The sequence below is a fragment of the Cyprinodon tularosa genome, unplaced genomic scaffold (genome assembly GCF_016077235.1).
Source record: "Cyprinodon tularosa strain WSP-4 unplaced genomic scaffold, ASM1607723v1 ctg860, whole genome shotgun sequence".
NCBI lineage: Eukaryota > Metazoa > Chordata > Actinopteri > Cyprinodontiformes > Cyprinodontidae > Cyprinodon > Cyprinodon tularosa.
In genome coordinates this window covers 432,505-454,198 of record NW_024039630.1, presented here as the reverse complement: position 1 = coordinate 454,198, position 21,694 = coordinate 432,505, and the positions used below count along the sequence as shown (strand labels likewise).

At 40.2% G+C, this 21,694-nt stretch overlaps 1 long non-coding RNA gene across 1 annotated transcript; it reads left to right on the top strand.

Annotated features, from left to right (window-relative positions):
* The first annotated feature begins 234 nt into the window (after positions 1 to 234).
* LOC119775278 lies at positions 235 to 14,333 on the top strand. The gene is made up of 3 exons (XR_005279626.1): positions 235 to 626; positions 3,962 to 3,963; positions 14,322 to 14,333. It is a non-coding gene; the product is annotated as an uncharacterized LOC119775278 (long non-coding RNA).
* The last annotated feature ends 7,361 nt before the right edge of the window (positions 14,334 to 21,694 follow it).

Genomic DNA, 21,694 nt, shown 5'->3' with positions numbered 1-21,694 from the left:
TGCAGCAAACCCAGATCATAACACCGCCCCCACAGGCTTGTACAGTAGGCACTAGGCATGGTGGGTGCATCTCTTCTTACCCTGATTGGCCCATCACTCTGGAACAGGGTCAATCTGGACTCATCAGACCACATGACCTTCTTCCATTGCTCCACAGTCCAATCTTTATGCTCCTCCTTTTTTTTCCAGTTAGTTTCACTGATTAGTGGTTTTCTTACACCTACACAGCTGTTGAGTCCCAATCCCTTGAGTTCCCTTCGCATTGTGCGTGTGGAAATGCTCTTACTTTCAGTATTAAACATAGCCCTGAGTTCTACTGTTGTTTTTCTTCGATTTGATCTCACCGCACGTTTAAGTGATCGCCGATCACCATCATTCAGGATCTTTTTCCGGCCACATTTCTTCCTTGAAGATGATGGGTCCCCACTATCCTTCCAGTTTTTAATAATGTGTTGGACAGTTCTTAACCCAATTTTAGTAGTTTCTGCAATCTCTTTAGATGTTTTCTCCGCTTGATGCATGCCAATGATTTGACCCATCTCAAACAGACTAATATCTTTTCCACGACCACGGGATGTGTCTTTCCACATGGTTGTTTAGGAAATGAGAAGCAAGTCATTGCACCAGTTGGGGTTAAATAACTTGTTGCCAGCTGAAAGATAATCGCAGTAATTATCCAATAGGAGGCTCGTACCTATTTGCTTAGTTGAATCCAGGTGGCAACGTTTTTTTTGGCCAGGCAGTGTGTATACTAGAAATAAGACAATGTAATTGTGTTTTCTTATTTTAATATAAATTGTCTTTTTCCATTGGCAAAGTGTCTCACTTACCTCCTCAATTCAAGAAAAAATGCACTTATTTTAAGAAAAAAAATGACTTATCTAGATTTAGATTTTTTTCCAGTGTGGGACCCAGACCCTTATTAACGGAGTCCATTCTAGTTCACACAATCAAAAAGAATTTGCTCAAAATGACAGAATAGTGATATTAAAGCTCACTTTCATGTTTGCAACAAACGTATCCATATAACTGTTCAGACCAAGTATATTCTAAGAGTTTGTGCAGATAGAATATGTATATTTCTGGAAGATAGGTCTAGTTCACTTATACTATAAATGTACACATGAATGTCTTTAATATATCACTGATAAGAGGCGGATTTGGTGCCGATCGATGTCCCGCTGCTGCAGTCACTCTCCAAAGACACTTTTCCACTCCGTCTGGGCCGCATCAATGCAAAGAAAATCATTTGTTCTTCGTTAGCTTCTCAATCAATTAAAATTCAACATCAGGTCTACTAGAAAATAAATACTGGTAGCATTTTTTAGGCAAGGATGAAGCTAAACTGGGTAAAGCGGCGCATCTGAAAGCTTAAAGCCTCCCTGCTTCCATCAGATTTGAGAAATAGCAGAAAGGACAGCTGCCATCCTTCCCATGCGTGAATGTCTTGGCACATTTACACCAGACGGTCTGAGAGATGACAAAATTAAAAGCAAGAGAGCTCTATCTCAGAGTGCATGAGAGGACAAGTACACAGAGACTCAGCCAATAAGGTTAGATGGAAGAGATGCCCGTATGGAGCTTTGGGTTCCTGAGATGAATCTGGTCGAACTCAAAGCTGGAGGTTTCTGCAAGAACGTCATGTCTGGAGAAAAACTGCAGCAGCAAATCTGCAAGGCAGTGTCTCATTAGGAAGAGTCAATGTCTCATTGGTCTAGTCAAAGCCCGGACGTCAATCAAATCAGAGCGTCGTGCAGAAATAAAGATTTTAGATCATTCAGGACATTTGTAATCCAGGTTATTAAATCCTAAGGTTAGCTTTTCTGTTTTAGCTTCGTATTTGTTAAATAAGTGGCAAAATCACAGGAGCTACTGTGTGTTTAATTAACAGGTCAACTCATACAGTTTTTTATGGCCGATGCTTTACTGAAAACGATTGTTACCCAATCCGTAATTATATCAAAATAAATCTTTATTAAAGGGAAAGTTCAGTCATATTCAGAATTAAAACTTCTGAAAGTACTTATCAGTGTTTTTAATCGAGCGTAATTTTCATTTGAATGTGCTTTACTGGAGGCATCCGTGTTTGTCAAAGAACACTACTGCCACCTACTGGTTAGTGACGTCACGGTGCGGTATCGGTTGTTGATCAAGTCCCAGTGCTGTATCTGGTGTTTGTCACAACGCGCTATTATCCAAGTCATCTTGAAAACATTCTTCTTCCAAATGTTGGCTACATATTACGTGTTTTTTCTCTGGCCAGAAGTTCGATGGCAAATCCTCCCTCTTCAAGTTGGCGATCCAACGACCAACCCGTCATGATTTATTTAAGGATCTGACCCAAAATGCAGAGAACCACTCAGACAGCAAGACAAAGGTTTGAACGGGATTCAGGAAACTCAGTGTAGTCAGAGGGCTGGTGAACCGGACTGGAAGGGAGGAGGGAAGTTCACAGAGGTGAGTTCAGGTACCGTGGGAATCTTGGTTGCCGTAAGGATAATTCTAGTGAGGGACTCGTGTTTGGGAGGGTTCTTCTCACGCTTCGTATCCAGTCTGTGTGGGTTGACTTGGTGAAGGGGGGACCCAGAGGAGTATGAGAGGACTGTCACTCAGAAATCGAGGAGAACTTGAATGGAACTTGTGGAGGTTAATCCCCTGCTCAGTGTGAGACTCAAACAATCCTTCCAGGGGAAGAAGGCCAAAAATCCAGCTTGCAGGATGACTTCCTGCCGAAAAGGCAAAGACCAAAACAAGGTTAGGCTCAGTGAAACAAAGACTTAGTTAGAACTCAGCTTGGCTAGAGTACCCAAAACTGGCAAATACTGGCGTCGAGGTAGTGGCAGTCCATGGCTTAAGTACTCCTCCAGATAATGATCCAACGAGACACAGGCGTGCAGGGAGGACCAACGAGGACAGGGCGCCACCTGGTGGTGGAGGGAGAGACAAACACAAAACAACAGACCACACAAACTGGATTCCGAACAGAACCCGTCCGTGGAGGATCAGGAATCAGAAAGGTGAAATAACTCGTTTTTTTCACTTTTAACCGATGTATTCCAACATCCAGCTGCCATGCACGTGGGCATTGTCAGTTTCACTATAGCTCTGGTGAATTTCAATGGTGAAGTCCTCTGGAAATCTTCAATAATTGTTGTTGATTGCAGATGTGTCTAGTAGTTCCCATTGATTTTGCTTGTAAAGCGGGGAGAATGGCGCTAGGCTTACCGCACCGTGATGTCACTGCTGGAAAATGCAGGAGGGAGGGGTCACTATATTTGGAAAAAATGGCCGCTCCCAGACTCAGTGATATTTTTATTGTTTTAGTGATTAACGCTAAATTCATTAAATAACCGCAAACGTGTTAGTTTTAGGTATAAATAATGATCCATTGATTATTCCTTGCTGACTGAACTTTTCCTTTAAGAAACCAAGTAAAAAATGAATGGAGGGAGCAGCAAAGCATGCACTTCACATGATGCCACCACTGAACCAGGAAAAAGGTGTACGCATCAGCTGATACCATCACAAGAAAAAAAAAGTCTGCCTCTACTTTAATATTACTGAAGTCCCAGTAGAATCTGATAAAAAAATGTTCTGATTATACTGTGTAACGGCAAAACCGAAGAGAGTTAACTTTTCCACTGACTGTATTTTTGACTGAATCTAGTTGTATAAGATTTCTCACCTCAGCTTTGGTCTAGTTCCCAGCTAAATTGTGCCAAAATGTTAAACTGGTCACAAACAATCCTTAAATATTTGTTGAACCCGGGATCCATTGTTCAGGGCGTAATGAACTGCATCCATGAATATGATCACACATCCTGTGGGGGGTTCCACTGCTAGCTTTAACTTTTGGTTTTATTCTTATAAAACTATCACAGAGTATTAGGACTTGGCTAGAGATTATTCTTTCTTTTTTTTTTTATTCCAAGAATAAAGTCTTTATATTACCAGATTAAAGTCGTAACATTACGAGAATAAAGTCATCAAACCACAACCTGTTTCAGAAAGAAAGCTTGGAGCTCCGCCCAGCATAAGACGGCCGACCAGCTCCACCAATCAGCAACCAGAGTCCACTTTGACATCCTGCCCAGTTTGATGCTGCTGCTAAAAGATTTCCTGATTTGTCAAAGTAGAACTTCACATGATGCTCAACCTTCCTCGTTTTAGGGAAGACAGGGCTTCTTGTAGGAGTTGTCATAAAATACAACTTTATTCTCCTAATATTAGGACTTTATTCTCAGAATACTATGAGTTTATTCTCGTAAATTTACAACTTTTTTTGGTAATTTTATGGCTTTATTCTCATAATTTTAAGACTTTATTCTAGTAATTGTTTTACTTTATTTTCAAAATGTTGCAACTTTATTCTCATAATTGTATGGCTATTCCCTTTGCGGCTTTATTTTCGTAATTTTATGTCTTTATTCTCATAATTTTACGACTTTATTCTTGTAATTTTATTACTTTATTCTCATAATTTTAAGACTTTATTCTCATAATTTTTTGACTTTATTCTCATAATTTTTTGACTTTATTTTCAAAATGTTGCAACTTTATTCTCGTAATTGTATGGCTATTCCCTTTGCGGCTTTATTTTCGTAATTTTATGTCTTTATTCTCATAATTTTACAACTTTATTCTCGTAATTGTATGGCTATTCCCTTTGCGGCTTTATTTTCGTAATTTTAAGACTTTATTCTCGTAATTTTTTTACTTTATTTTCAAAATGTTGCAACTTTATTCTCGTAATTGTATGGTTATTCCCTTTGCGGCTTTATTTTCGTAATTTTATGTCTTTATTCTCATAATGATACGACTTTATTCTCGAAATAAAAAAAAAACAATATCTCTAGCCTGGCCCCAATACTCCCTTATAAAAAACAAATTTAACAAAAATAAATCTCCCAGAAGCCCGAGGAAAGCATCACAGAAGTTTCTTTGCACAAAGCGGATGCAGTAATGGAGGACTTGCTCTTCCAGGCCATTTTTAGTAGAACTGCTTATACTTTTCCTAATGATTGTATCTTATGAAGTATAGATGTTTAATACGTGTAAATAGATGTGTGAATATTTCACTCTTTAAAAAACTTCACTCAGTTAAATCGAGGATGCATCCCACCTTCCTTCACTCTGAGGATTTCATTTCTTTACATCAATCTTATACTGAATTATATGTTTTACTCCTTAGGGGACTATTCCTGATAAAATAAAATAAAAAAACCTAAGAATGAACCCTTTAATCTTAAGACGACCTTTATATGATGTGATTTAGCTGATGTGGAGAGCTGGCTGCTGCAGGGGAGGTTCTGATGGCCCAACCTGAGCTCCAGTGTTCACACCCTGCTTCCCTTTAACAGCCACTGAGTCAGAGCTCAGGTACCACACAGGAACCAGTCGCCCAGATGTGATCCGACAGTTTATCGCTCATTTCTTTCCATATCAGCGGTCGGCTGAAGCCGAAATATCCCAATACAAAAAGGTGATTGTTTATATGGGAGTGGAGCCGGAGCGCCGACAGGACTCAGTGGTTACAGAGTGCATGTTTACAGTAACTGTACATTTAACGAGAGAATGATTTTAGATGTTATACAAATGTATATATATATTGTTTGTAATATTTCCTCTGAAGTTAACTCCATCACAAGTGGATCCAACTTATTTCCATTTTTGTTCTGGATTCATTGCTTTTCTTTTTGCTTAAAGCCATCGGTTAGATGAAGGACCGGAGAGTTTCCACAAGAAGCCTGGATGTCAGATCAAAGGGCGGCCAGCGCCACATGTCTGCTCCCAGCCTGTCTGAATGATTTCCCCATGCATGTCACAGCCCATATCTATCTCTTTCCTTTGTAGCAATCGATTGCCTTAACAAATAAACAGACTCACTCTGTGCTAACGATCTGCCGCAGTCATGATCAACAACAAACGAGGAGCAGGCGCTTCTAGACGTACCTGCATGGTCCTTTTTCTGGCATGTTAACCCTTCTTTAGCAGAAGACCACTGTGATGTAATCTGCTCTCATTAAAGTGACAAAAGAATCAAATCTGTTTGCCTTATCTGTGCCTCTAACTTCCAGAGGGAGGTTATCTGTAAAGGTTAACCAGCACCTTCCATGCAGGCTAATCTCCTTCCTGTCTGAAATGGTTCATGTCTGTATTGGTTCCACTCACTGGGCTCTATAGCTTCATCGTAGGCATGCGTCACATTCATTTAGTAATTCCAAAAAAGTATAAAAAGAAACAATCCACTGGACTTTGTTTCAAAGTTTGAAGACGTTTCTCTTCCCATCCAGGAAGCTTTATTAATTCAAAATGTCAGAAATAGTGTTGAGTTCCAGGCTTTATACAGTAGCCCAACAAAGCCCTTTCTTTGTTTAGAAAACATGCAAATAGAAGCGGATAAGCGAGTCCACCCCTTAGGAATGGGGGTCGTTTGGCTTCTTTGTTAGCCTGCAATGCCCCATACCTGTCTATGCCTCTGAAAGGGGGGTCGTTAAAGGGAATTGTTAGCCTGGCTGAATAGGCGAGGTCTTCTGCTCCCCTGTAAAGCGATTAGGGGTTGCGATGATAGCGGAATGGGATTACCTCAATTGCTGTATTGTAGGTTTTAGAAAGCATTTAGCTTTTAGCATATTTAGTAACAATTCACTTTTCCAGGAATTATGATTATATAACATACATTTTGTTAGGGATGCGCAATATAATCGGCCCCCTATCGGTATCGGCTTAAAATTGAATATCAGACATCGGCCACCCCACCGATATTTAACCCGATATTTGATCAGCTTCTGAGTTTCTAAAGTCTAAAAAAAAAATATACTACTTCTTCCTCAAAAACTTCTTTTTTACAGACTTAAAAACTTCTAAAGACGGGGGAAAAAATATTGATACATTAAAATATCTTATATTAGCATTTAAAAACACCATATCAATCTCTTTTACTAATGAAATATTGCTATATGTCATCGTTATGCTACGAAATCCCCCGAAAATTCACCAAATGTTGCCATATTTTTATGTTGATATATTGACGCGGTATCAATCTATTTTACTAACAAAATCTCACAAGAATTTGCAAAACATCACGAGAGTTTGTAACAGAACAATGAAATTTCACGAGATTTTAAAAAGTAAAATAGATCCATACCGCGTTTTTAAAAATCAATTTGATATTAGCATATGAAAATATATTTGAGTATATTATTTTTCAAAGTGTCAGAAATGGATAACAAAACTGCTATTTTCAACAATGACTACTTATTTTTGTCCAGCTTTAACATCGGTATCGATATCGGTTATCGGCTACATGAGTTTTAAAATATCGGCATATCGGATATCGGCCAAAATCCCAATATCATGCAGCCCTACATTTTATGTCTTTTTAAAGAAAACAAGATCTTGAATTTCCCTTGATCCACAAAATGACTTATATTGTACCAACAGCTTTAAAATAAAGACATATTCGCAGAGCTGAGGAGTAAAACCTTACATTTACTCAGGTACTTTAGTTACTTGAGTAATATTTCTTTTCCTGCAGCATTTGTTTTCATTTTCCTTTATCTTGGTAAAATATCACTGCTTCACCTTGAGCTAAATGTTTGGATTCTCCAAGGCTCTAAACACACAGTTAATATTTATGTCAAAATGAGTCATTTCTTCTTTGAACTTAGCCAGCCTGACATTTGGAGGTCGAGCTAACATGTAGTCAGGAGGAAAAATAGTCACTGAATGTACTGGTTACATAGTTTTAATGTGTAATGGACTATTTTTTTCAGTTAGTTTTAATTTTTCATTAAATACGCACATAATATATTATTAACTATCAGACATTATGATTAATCAGTACTTCAGTTGCCTTTCTTACTCTCATTTGAGTAAAAATGTGATAATGTATTGTTACTTTTGTGACCAATTTTTGGGTACCTTACCCACCTTTGCATTTCTATATACAGTATGAGCCTGTAGTTCCTTAACCAAATGCTTTTTTGAAGCCATCAGTAATTTAGGTTTGATATTTGACCTGGTTGTGCAGAAGTGGTTTATCTAAACCGCTTGGTGTTCTGGCACCTGACCTGGAATCTGAGTAAAACCCTGAGTTTCCAAAACAAAATAAAGTTTAGGGACATTCAGGAAAAGTTTCAGTCAGATTTATCCCTTCCCAGAACTTGCTGAAGTGTATGTTAGGAACTTTTGTCCAATCCAAATCCTCGGCTGTGTCCAGGTCTCAATCAGCTGAGTCTCAGATTAAAGGAAATTAGGTCTGCTCTTCAGGGAGATAGAACCCAAATGAAGCGTCTCCAAGGCCTAAGCCTGGTGGAACACCAATCGCATGAACCCCAGAGAGGGCAGCTTCACATCAGCACGGACTGATCCACTGGGAGACACGGCTCCACCCACAGTATGGCTGAGGTCTGTAGCAGCTCCCGTGGACAGTGGCACCTCCAGAAATCTTTCATGGGGGGGCCAGATGGGGCCACTAAAAATCTTGGGGTGGCAACTGAAACCAAAAGCCATTTTTCCGTGTTTGAATCTACTATTGTGGTAAACCTGCCTGTAGAAATCATAAAGACTCATATCTTGGTTTATGGTGTGATTTTTAATATGACATCACTGGCTGGGCATAATTAACCTGACTCCGCCAGATGGATTTGCTCCGCATATCCATCTGGAAACCTTCCGTTGAAGTAATTTTGGGAGGGGGCGAAAATACTCGTTAGCTGATTGGCCTATGTTGGTGATAGACGGGCCAAATAAACCAATCAGATCAACGAAGCATATGACGTACTAACAGCCAGGCTACTCCTGCCGAAACCAGTCGGGAGAAGAGCAAAAACATCTTTTCCTCTGAGAAAAGCCTCCAGAGCAGTGTTTTGCTCTTCTTTCAGTGAAGAAATACTCTGTAATTCCGATAAAACTTGCTCGATAGCCACGCTAACGCTAGTTTCATCGGCTGAAGCCGCCATGTTCTTTAGACTGAACTGTCGCGCTTCTCGTTGCGTCACACCTCAACCCGCCTCAAAGCCAACGCTGATTGGACGTTCGTTTGGTGAACGGCTCCAAATTTTCTTCAACGGAGAGTCTCCAGACTGATCTGCGAGTGAAACCTTGAAAGCTCGCGAGATCAGGATGGTCTCACAAAGCTAGGGCATAATGGCATGAAATCTAAACTGATGCTACTACAATTTACACTGGCGAGTGGGGTGGCCAGAGCATTGCACAGGGTGGCCGGGGTCACCCCCTGGTGGCGCTACTGCCCATGGACAATGGGTATTCATTTATTGTACGGATGCAAATATAACGGAGGACTTGCTCCAACAAAAATAAACAAGACGGTTGAAACGTGGGGCCTGCTAGGAGTTCAATCGGGCCGATGACCCTAAACAGACAAGAAAACTGATCTACGGTCGCTGAGGGTCCCAAACGCCATGAAAGTAAAAAATGTAAAGAAATTACCAAAAAATAGACTAGCTAACACAATAATTAAGAAATTCACGATGCACATGCGAAGAAAGAATGCTGCAACAGAGAAACACACTACCATCATGAAGCCCACTATGATGCAAACACAAAAAACACATGGACGGAGCAAAAACAAGCAAAGTAAGTAGCTCAGCATAATGGAAGTCCTCCAGACCACAAGGGGGAGACAATCAACAACCCATATGGTACCAGATATTTAATTGATTCTTTTTTTAGTTGTTTGAGCATCCCGTACATCGCTTAACTCTGAGCTGGCCCCATTTTATCTGCAATCTGAATAACTAGTTTACAGATTTTGACTTGCAGCTTTTTTGCATGTGTTTTGTGTAATTGCACTGCGTTTGCACCTCAGCCATTGTATGGAACAGATAAAGCAGGTTACCTCTCTGAAGAGGAACCAACCTCAACCTGAACATCTCAAGTTTAAAAAATGTTTAAAAGTCAATCTCCGACAGAAAGCAATGCTATGAAAAAAGACACTATGTGAAAGACACTAGTCAAGGACAACAAAGGTGTGAAGAATTTTTATTTTGAATAAATTGTTTTATTGCAACGTTAAGCAGATAGTCGTCTGCCTTTTCCATGTTCATCATGTAAACAGAAGTACAAAAATTGCATCCAGTACCTCCTTGATTGTCATCCTAATATCCTGCATCTGAGTCAGAAATGCGAAGTGGGAATAACACACAGCTGACTGAGACCCAGAGCATTAATTAAACTCAACTAATGTTCTTTCTCTGTTTTTTTTTTGTTTTTTTCAGAGTGTTAAGATCACTAAGAGTGTTTTTAAACAGCAAAAAACAAACAATGAAATGTAACAGTTGGACTTTATCAATGCCCTGTTTTAATAAAACATGCGCTGACTCTAATAATAGAATCACAACAGGCCTACTTGGGAGTAAACAAGCAATTCCAGATTAGGAAAGCTTTTTTTCAAGACAAGATGATTTTTGTCAATTAAAATAAAATGGTTGTGTACTTTAAAATAATAGAAACTTATTATTTAAATAGTCATCCTGCAGCTAGTCTGGTCACGTTTCAGAGCTACCATATTTATCAGGTTTTCTAGTTTGATAAGAAGCCTAAATAAGTTGAAATGGACAGCCATCTTGCATATTTCAGTAGATTTCCATCATGTCAAAAGGTACATTTGTGTAGTAAATAAATAATTAAGCAAATGAGCTCTCAATTCAGCTCTCAAGCATGAAATTAAACGATGAGCCAAAAGCTATTTCTTGGAGAGAAACAAGACTAAACCCTGAAGAAAGCCCCACTCTATCCTTTTCTTTGGAGGTTGTTGAGAAAAGCAGCCCAGCTGGTGTCTCTGTCCGGGATGGTTTCACAGCTAAGCAGAGCACAAGACCAGATGCTGCAGAAACTATAATAAGAGAACAGAGAGAGAAAAAAGTTAATTGTTGAACCAACAAATAGTGAAAAAAAGAGAAGTAGGATTTTGATTAAAAAAAAAGTGGTGCCCATGTCCTCCAGTAGCCTAAGTATATAGCAGCAAAATGACTGAAGAGAGAGCTCAGAATAAGCTGAGCCAGCCTTACAAGCTTTATCAAAAAGAAAAGAAGTTGATAAACCTATACACACATACATACAACACCATTATCTGAGGTATGGAAGTAAATCTGTGCCACAAGCGTCACGTCACGTGACTAAGAAAACATAACGGGATTGGCTGGGTGTTGGACGCCACAATCCATTGCTAATGTCTGTGACCTGAAGTAACCCTTCCCTTTTTACACTGAATTTAGACGCCGAATTTAAGACAGTGAAATAGAGCCAGTTGAATCTCAGGAGGCTGAAAATATTGAGTTTGAATTTTGAAAGGTTGAATTTTTTTATATGCAGATTTTTTTAACACTGAAAAATTTAACTGAAAAATAAGTATTGAAAATATAATCACTTTGAAATAGTCATGTGAATTTTTAGCTTGAAGAGAAAATAACAAATGAAATTTCAGCTGTGTAGAAATAATGACAATGAATTTTTTTTTTTAGGTCAAAAATGTGTTCTGAATATATTTAAACACTGTACAGTAAGTACAAACATGTAACATTTAAATTTCAGTGGCATTTTTTATTCAAATCCCAGCGACACAAATTTACTTCCATACTGAGGCCATGAGAATATCATTAGTGACATTAACCAGAGCTGTTTCAGTTCTATGATGAGCTCTAAACCAGACCAATCAGATCAACAAAGCATATGACGTACTAACAGAGTGTTGACGAAAACACAACCACAAGCCAGGCTACTCTTGCCGAAACCAGTCGGGAGAAGAGCAAAAACATCTTTTCCTCTGAGAAAAGCCTCCAGAGCAGTGTTTTGCTCTTCTTTCAGTGAAGAAATACTCTGTAATTCCGATAAAACTTCCTCGATAGCCACGCTAACGCTAGTTTCATCGGCTGAAGGCGCCATGTTCTTTAGACTGAACTGTCGCGCTTCTCGTTGCGTCACACCTCAACCCGCCTCAAAGCCAACGCTGATTGGACGTTCCTTTGGTGAACGGCTCCAAATTTTCTTTAACGGAGAGTCTCCAGACTGATTAGCGAGTGAAACCTTGAAAGCTCGCGAGATCAGGATGGTCTCACGAGGCTAATCTGAGGGATGAAAGTTTTCAAAACTTGCTAAAATAAGGGAAAAACGTCAACAAAACATTGTTTCTTTAACTGATCAGTTGGATGTTGTTAAAGTCTCTTAAATCTTTGCTGCCAGTGTTTTTCATTTTTGTTTACCTCATTGCCTGACTGGCTACTTTTTTAGCATTTGGATCAGTTGCAGTGATAAATCTAGGCTTACAGGCAACAGTATAGCTCTGTAAATTGGGTCAAAGCTGAAAAAAAACAACTACTTGTTTCGGCGATGCTGTTCAGGGTGTTGTTTCTGCTGGTAGGTTTTAAAGCATCAAAACAACGAAACCAGATGCTTCATTTCACTTCAAAGGTCATCCTGCAGGTTCAGCTGAGGCTGCTGCATGTAAACAAGATGGTATCTGCTACAGAAATAGTGCAGCTGTCTGGTTTGATGCCTGCAGTGCCTTTAGGTCAGTATATCGGAGGGAGTCAAGGGCAGAGCTGCCCTCCAGTTATCCAGAAGCTGATCAAACTGAGAGCCTGGAGAATCAATATGTCCAGCCTCTGCAGTCAGTATCTGTCTCTGCACAGTGTCACCCTGGCTAAATGTTGACTGCTGGCATTTCAATGCACTTAAAAATCTGTTTCTAAACAGCAGAGGATAATTTTGTTTTTTGCTTTTCTGCCTAGATGAAACCAAATCAAATTTTAATTTGATGCTTTTTTGGTTACTTCTAAGCCACATTTGAACTGGACCATCACACAAACATGTATGTGGCTCTTCTTTAACGGATAGTTCAGATTTTTTGCCAAGAGTTCTTGAGCAGCTATCTGTCATGTCAAAATAAATCACTTCATTCAAACATCATCTCATAACAGTCTGTTTAAGGTCAGCCTGAATTAACTAAATTGTATTTAAGATTAAACTTTGACTAAGCAAATCCTAAACCTCATTTTGTTTTTTAGACATACAGAAGTGGACTATAGTCAAATTTGTGTTACTGTCCATGTTTCACAATCAAAAATGTACTAAAGTTAAGGTCATGAATTGATCGATGGATTCTGCTTTGAAACTTCTGCTGAAGAGCATCATCCTGTCAGGGTTTGGTTGAGGTTTGAGGACCCAAATGCAGAGGCAGGGAGGCAGAGGTGAGTTTTTGTAGATTTAATTAAATGTTCACAAACAAGTGAGGCAGGAATCCAAAAATCCAACATGAAAAATGTAAAACAAACCAGAACCATGGCGACATCAGGGGAAAACAATCACAAGGAGCCAGCGCTGAGGAACTGCACAAGGAGAGTATTTATGGGAGACTGAACAACGAGCTGATTGGGAGCAGGTGAGAGGAGTCTAGAAAAGGAGACCAACACAAGAGGGCAACAAATAAAAACCTAAGAACTAAAATAAATCCAGAAAATACAACAAAATAGGAATTAAACCAATAAAACTAGAAAAAATGGAGAAAAGAACAAAAATTACAGAACCAAGACTGTGACACATCCAAGTCATGAAGCAGCCAGACCATCACACTACCACCACCCAGCTGGTTCTATCAACTCATTGCAGAATTTACTCGTTCTGGACGAACATGTGGCAACAGTGGGAAGTAAGATGCATTACTGTTCCCTTCACAGTGACAGTGGAGAGAAAAACTCTGCTTTAACACAAAGAAACCAGATCAAAGCTCAGTGTGAGCAGCTTTTTGCCGAGGCATACTGGGGATCTGAAAAGACAGGGGCAGACATAAAGGAGATAATTGTAAACTAGCTTAGTTGATACCTCTGTGTAGTAAAGAAATAGTTAAACAAATGACCCCTGATCAGGTTTTCATCTTAAATGGATGAAAGAGAGCACAAAAAGTTAGTTATAGTAAAAGACGAGCTAATAGCTATGTCTAGGAGAGAAACAAGACTAAACCCGGAAAAAAGCCCCATTCTATCATTTTCAATGTAAGTTGGTGACAGCTGCAGCCCAGCTGATGTCTCCGCCCAGGATGGTGTCACAGCTAAGCAGAGCAGATGGAGCAACTATGATAAGAAAAAGCAGAGAGAGAAAAAAAAGTTATTTCTTGAACCAACAAATAATGAAAAAGTAAAGAAGTAGGAATTTGATGAAAATTGGTCCCCATGTCCTCCAATAGCCTAAGTATATAGCAGCACAATGACTATAGAGAAAGTCCAAAATAACCTCACCTAATCTTATAAGCGTTAACTCTTATAAAAGTTCATTGTGCTCTAAGTGCAAACACAATTGTTTAGCATCCATTTTCTCAAGAATCTCAGATGAAAAAGAAGAAATGATATAGGTCTATAATTCAAAATGTAAATAAAGAAGGGCAACAGAATAAAGTAAGAAATGAAACCACTGCTGAGGCGTTCTGTTTTTCAGAGGAGTGAGGAAACCCCATGTGCTCCTTGGGGGCCCTTTGATGCCCACGGGTACCGCATTGGTGACCCCTGCACTAACGTTACAAACCTTTGATAATCATACCATCTTAAAAAGCTCAATAAACACGTGTGGTCTGTAACTTCTTTCAAATTGTTAATGTGTAAATCCCTTTATTGTCCCACAACGGGGAAATTTACTCTCTGCATTTAACCCATCCCCTCGGGGAGCAGTGGGCTGCCATTGTGCGGCGCCCAGGGAGCAGGTTTAGGTTAAGGGTCTTGCTCAGGGACGCAGAGTGGCAGTCTGTGGGAATGAGTGGGACTTGAACTCAGAACCTCCAGGACCCAAGCGCAATGCTCTAACCAGTAGGCCACCACTCCCCAAAGCAATTTATCATCCATTAGCCACATGATAAAATCAGCTTTAATCGATTATTGGGCAACAAAATGCAGACGCATCTTATTTTCTCTGGTGGCCTCTTCTGCTCACAAACAATAAAGGAACACAAGACATTTTCTAATACATTCTTAAAGCCAAATTAAAGAAACTGTCAAGCTTGAAGCGATGGTAGAGGTTTTCACTATGAGCCACTCACAAAGACAAATATTATGCAGAAAGTGTGGCTGTGTGTGACAGCTCACCTGCAACAAACGGTTCCCTCTGGAAAAGTTTGCTATTATTTGTCTACCATTTCCAATCTTTGCTAGATGTCTGCATTGTTTCTGCTGCTGCCCATTTTCAGACTGGAGTGCAAATAAAGGCCACTAATGACAGGAAACCTTGAGAAAACTATTCAAAGTTTTTTTTTTTTTCTCTGATAAATGCAGTGTTAATCTTTTATTAGGCCCCAAACTGAGTGACATTTAATGACATCACTGCGCTTTGATCAGCTTAGTCATGTATAAAAACAATTCAGTTCAATTCAGTTTATTTCTATAGCGCCAATTCACAACACATTTCATCTCAAGGCACTTTTCAGTTCACCAGATCATCCAGTCAGATTGATTCAAAGTTTTCTATCTAAGGAAAACCAGTTGATTGCATCGACTCATTGACTCTTCAGCAATCCCTCACACTAAGCATGCTTGTAGCGACAGTGGAGAGGAAAAACTCCCTTTTAACAGGATGAAACCTCCAGCAGAACCAGGCTCAGTGTGAGCGGCCATCTGCTGAGGCCCACTGGGGTTCAAGGAGACAGAAGCAGACATAGAAAAAGAAGCATAGATACAAAAGGCAACTGTCAACCAGCTCCACAGGCGGCCCCGTCCAGGAAACACACAGCCAGGCAGACGAGCTCCGAGCCAGCTCCCATGTCAGAGGATGAAGAGAGCACATCCAGTTAGTCACAGTCAGAGAAACAGGACTACACTGGAAAACAGGCCAAGCTCCAACATCTAGAAACAAAGGTGTTGCTGACATTTCTCTCCAGGATAGAGTCACAGCTAAACAGGAAAAGATCATGATCAAAACTCTCAATAAAGTGAGCTCAACTCACTTTTACAAAACTTTCCACCATCCAGTTTATCTGTTTATATTAAAGGAATAGTACACCCAAAACATGATTAGCCTTCATTTTCTACTCACCCCCATGCTGAACAACACTCTGTAGTACTTTTTTGATATCTCAAATGCATCTGGAGATCTCAAAACGAAGTAGAATGTTTTTAGAGCATAAACAGTAGTGTATAGGATTTCCTAAAAGCGCGTTCACGAGTCTACGGAAACCGCGGCAGACCAAACCAGACGAAAGTGCGCATTCAGCTCGGCAAAGAACTCATGCTCTTCCTCAACACTGAAGTCCTCAGACATTTTTCTTTCGTTGTTTCTTTCTTTGCACAGGTAAACAGCACATTTCTTCTTCTACGCTTGCATTATCGGCAGAGCAGACGCTGAATGCGCACTTTCATCTGGTTTGGTCTGCCGCGGTTTCTGAACGTGCTTTTAGGAAATCCTATACACTACTGTTTATGCTCTAAAAACATTCTAAATGACTTCGATTCGAGTAAATTATGGACGCTACCCACTCAGGACACTTGGAATACATTGGACGAGCAGTATGGAGGAATATTGACACGTTTTTTGTGGACTTTTATGGACCTTTCTGCCTCGGGTGCCACAGACCTCCATTATTTGAATGTCAGCAGACAGCAAGAAGCCTCCCAGATCTCCAGATGCATTTGAGATATCAAAAAAGTACTCCAGAGTGTTGTTCAGCATGGGGGTGAGTAGAAAATGAAGGCTAATCATGTTTTGGGTGTACTATTCCTTTAAGTGGTCAGGGAAAAGCTGTTGTAGCTTTAGGTCCAGATGAAATAGGATGTGCACAAAAAAAAGAAAAATATTTTTTTTTTATCATCAGTCCATTGCATAGTTCCTCAAAGGTCTCGTTTTTCAAACCCTTAGGTGCCATTTCTGCCCAGCACTTCTGTGACTATTGAATCCTAACCATGGCCTTACCAGAGGCAAATGAGGCCCGCAATTACGTTTCCCCAAAGCATCAAGTTGTTTTTCTGAAACTGTTTCCTAAAATATAAATTAATTCTTTGAAACCAGTCAGATGATGATGATGATCTTTGCCTGATGCTAATACATGAAGCTGTAAAGTGTGAAAACAAAAGAAACCTGCAAAGCATCACTGTTCTGTGTTGTTGAAACCCAAAACACAGAGACGAGGACAATATTGTTTATGAAGGCTTTTCATAACAGAGCGAAGGAACAAATAGAGACTGAGAACAACACTGGTTCTGACTGTACAGTGGTTAGACCAAGGAGCTGGTTTCTACTCTACTGGTTTGATTACTCAATGTTATGCAGGTCTGTAAATGAGCTGAGAGGAGGACACACTGTGGTGGAGAAGAAACTACAGTGCTAAGAGAAGAGAGTGGGAAAATCCTAAAAATAAATCCCATAATGCTTTCCGAGGAGAACTCTCCGTGCAAAGCATTCTGGGATATATCTGCCTCTTCTGAGGTCTTTCTTTTCTTCTCATAGACTTCGTAGACACTTCTTCTCTTACGACCCTCGGCCATTTTCAAAGGTGAGCTTCAATGACCGTAGCTCACCACAGATATACGCCTGAAAGTGTGCATGTGCAGAAAATGATAGCTAACAGGACGAACACGTAGGACGGCCTTACGTAAACATATCACCAGCATTATTGACAGTTAGGAGGACCACTGATTAAGATGATCCACCTGGAAATAAAAGATCGTCCTCTATACCTTTAAGCTACTACAGGCATTTAAGCTGAAAAGGATTCTTCGAATTAATTTTAAAACGTTCACCTCTACCACTTACCCTGCAGTTTTCTCCCTTTTGATTCTCCATATAAAAACGCGGCCCCGAGGCATGATGCTGCTCCCACCGTGTTTCATCGCTGTCAGGTTTTTTTAGGATTCTCTGCTTTGTTGCTTTTCTGACACACATGATGTTTAACTTTTGGTTTAGTAACACAAGTGCCTTGGCTCGCATTCCTCTCTCTGCATTCTTCTCTAGGTGGAGATCTCGGTATGTTGGCAGTTGATTTGCTTTTCTTTTCTTTTATATATTTGTTTGATTCCTGATGTTTTGATCAAAAACCTGAATGATCCATCCAGCTGTGTGTCGCCTTTTTTTTCTAAACTAATCCTGAACCTGTTGACCCTCAGACACTCCACATCCAACGTTCAGTAACTACTATGAGCTTGTTATCAGATCCAAAGTCTGAATGGAAACAAGCAGCGACTGACAACATGTGATAAGCTCATCACATCACACCAAATGGACGTATTTCACTTCTTTGGTTTTCTGTGGCGTCGCCTCGCAGGCCTGTGGTCCTTCTCTGAGCAGTGGTAGCATCCTGCAGAGATTGCTGCAGTAGACTTTAAAACGAACACAGACGAGGAGATGAAAGAAGGCCTCATTATACACCAGTCTTTGGAAAGTCTTCTTGGGTTCGGCTGCTGAGATAACAAGGCAGGAATTATCTCCCAAAGTGCTATTAATAGGAGACAAGTCACATCTTGCCCCAGAGTGAGAGCATCCTGCGCCCAGAGGCCCTACTTCTTCATTTAAACTCTTCCTCAGATGTGAATGTCTGCAGATGCTTTGCACACTGGGACCGGCCTGTCGAGACCCGCAGCTGCAATGCTCTCCTCAATACTCAACACTAATGACGGCGAGATACACAAAGATGAAAAATGCAAATATAGGTTCTGTGCATTTATTGTATAGAGGCATCCCATTACTGGTGAAGATTCCCAGTCATCCAGGTCATAGTCATTCCAAATGAGTTAAAAACAATCCACTGGACTTTGTTTCCAAGTTTGAAGATGTTTCGCTTCCCATCCAGGAAGCTTTTTCAATTCGAAATGTCCGGAATGGCGTTTAGTTCGAGGCTCTATACAGCAGCCCAGCAAAGCCTTGTTATTTTTAGAAAACATGCAAATTGAAACGGATAAACGGATCCACCTCTTTGGAATGGGGGTCGTTTGGCTTCTTTGTTAGCCTGCAATGCTCCATACCTGTCTATGTCTCTGAAAGGGGGTCGTTAAAGGGAATTGTTGGCCTGGCAGAATAGGCGAGGTCTTCGGTTCACTTGTAAGGGGGTTAGGGTTGCAATGATAGCAGGAAGGGATCAACTCTATCGCTGCATAGTAGGTTTTTTGAAGGCTGAAATCTGAGTCCACCCCCCCCCCACACACACACACACACACACACACACACCCCCCCGCTTAAGGTTGTTTTTTTCTTTCTTAACATAGATGGCTTCCTTCACGCCCCTCTCAAACCAACTGTCTCCTTTGTCCACAAAGGGAACATTCTTGTCCTCAAAAGAAAGTTCTTTCTTCATAAGGTGTAGATGTTCGTCAGAGTGTTGTCCAGAGGAGGGCGCTCTTCTGTGTCGGGCCATGCGTCTGCAGAGAGGTTGTTTGGTTTCTCCAATGTAAAGATTAGAGCTTTCCTCACTGCATCGAACTGCATACACCGCTCAAACTTAACGCTATTTCTGACATTTTGAATTGGGAACGCTTCCTGGATGGGAAGCAAAACGTCTTCAAACTTGGAAAAGTCCAGTGGATTGTTTTTAACTTTTTTTTTGGAATGAGGTGTCTCATTCCACAGAGACAAATGTGTTCTGGCTTCTTTTAAGGTCAAATGTGAGGATATCTGTTCAAACTTGTATAAAAAAGAAAAATATTCTCCACAACAGCATCTTTAATGAGACGATTACTTCACTTTATGGCTCCTAATGTGGTTCTTTAAATCAATATCAGCCGGTGCTTAGATGAGGTGTATTTCCCACTTTCTGTGGCTGCTAACTCTTCACAAAATCGTAAAATGGTTGCTTGCTACGCCTGGGGAAAAACATCCAAATGAACAGATGATAAATGTGGACACTTTATGGTGTGGAAGCATTCATACCAGTGGCTGCTGGCCACTAGAGGGAGCTCATTCCATTTTTCATTGGATTGGTGACATATTTCCGCCCTAGGAGAGCTCTGGGCGCAGCTAAGCGTTTGCTCACCACCTCACACCACAGTGCAGACGTATTGCAGGTGACTGACAGGTCGAGTCGCGTTGCAGACGCATTGGAGAGAGAGAGAGAGAGGGAGAGAAATGGTGCTAGAAACGTCCTTTTCCAGGACCTGGTTTAACTACAAGGCTTGGCTAACTGCATGCAGCGAGGCTAAAGCTTTATCCTGCTTTCCCTGCCTCCTTTTTCAAATATCAGGATCTGAGCCAGCATGGATAAAGACAGCTAGGACTGATTTAAAGCACTTTTTAGAAAAGGCAAAGAAGAATGAACAATCTGGGATTCACATGGAATATAATAGAATATAGTCTATTTTTTCTAGATGTTTGTTAATCTGCATAGTTGCTCTTAAATAAACACGGTCTCAGAAAATAAATTGTTTTTTATTTATTAGAAAAACATAAAGCTCACTAATCGCTTCTTCATTATTAAACTGGTACATTATTTTTTAGGTTTCTTACACCATAATGGACCATGCAAAACACAGATTTACCTTCACAAAACCTCTGAAGGGCAATATTTATGGACAAAAAGTAAACCTGTACATTGAAACTATGTTTTTGTTTTTTATAAAGTGCTTTTATAATGTTTTTTTTGTTGTTGGCATTCATATAAATATACTGGTGTGATAACTAAGTTTGATTGGTTTTAGGTATACGTCTATTTTTAATTTATAGCCCCCCTGGAAGAAAACTCTAACAGATTTATACCCCTCTGAACTTTTCTGTAACATCTGTATTTTTTATTTAATTTGATTTCTTCCATAAAAGGCAGTAAAAAAATTCAGAAATCACTTACCTTTGTGAGTTTATTACCAGATAGAAGGCTTTGGAGAAGAAACTGACTCTACGCATGACCTTGGACATACTATCCAGACAGTGAAGTATAGTGGAGAGAGCATCATGCTGTGGGGATATTTCTCTTCATCAAGGACAGTGAATTTGTAGTAGTCAATAGGATGATTTAGGGGCGGTTATTAGTGCATAGCTTTGGCTCTTTTTCCAAATATCATTATTCCAGACTTTACCTGCATCGGGTTTTATGACTGTAAACGTTCTAATCATGAGTGACGTATAATCAAAGAGGTCCAAGGTTAAGGTTTGTACTCTGCATGATCTTTTCAGAGTTAACTCTGGACAAGGGCTTAGTTCACATTCAAAACGATCCGAGGTTTAATCAGCTTAAAGTCCTCCAGGAAAGCAAAGTGGGACGGCGACCTAAACGCTCTTGGACAAGCCCGATCTGCTGCTCTCCATTATGTAATATCATTCAAATCCCTGCAACTATACACTGTACAGTATATTGTTCATGCATTTTGCCTCTGCTTGCTTTTCAAACTGTTTACTTATGTATGAGTATCTGAAATGTGACTCATTGGTCGACGCGTGCACAAACGAAGGTCACACAAAGGTGGTTTTGCTGTGTCCTTACCTTTCTTGGCAACCATTGGGATTAGCCTACATGGCTCCAAGATAACGCTCTTTTCCGACCTGACTGTTACGTCAGCGTCACACTAACCTACAGTCGTAGTCTTAGAGGGAGCTTTAAGCCTGGGCATCTCTTCACAGCGCCAGCTTTCGCTGTCCAAACCACCTAAAGAGAAATAGAGAAGTATCTAAACAAGCACATGGCCAAATGAGTAAAAAATGTCTTCGTTTTAGCCGCAGCAGCGAAGATCAACACCCAACTCCTGCAGGCTTATAAGCTCACTGACTGAGATGTCTTCTG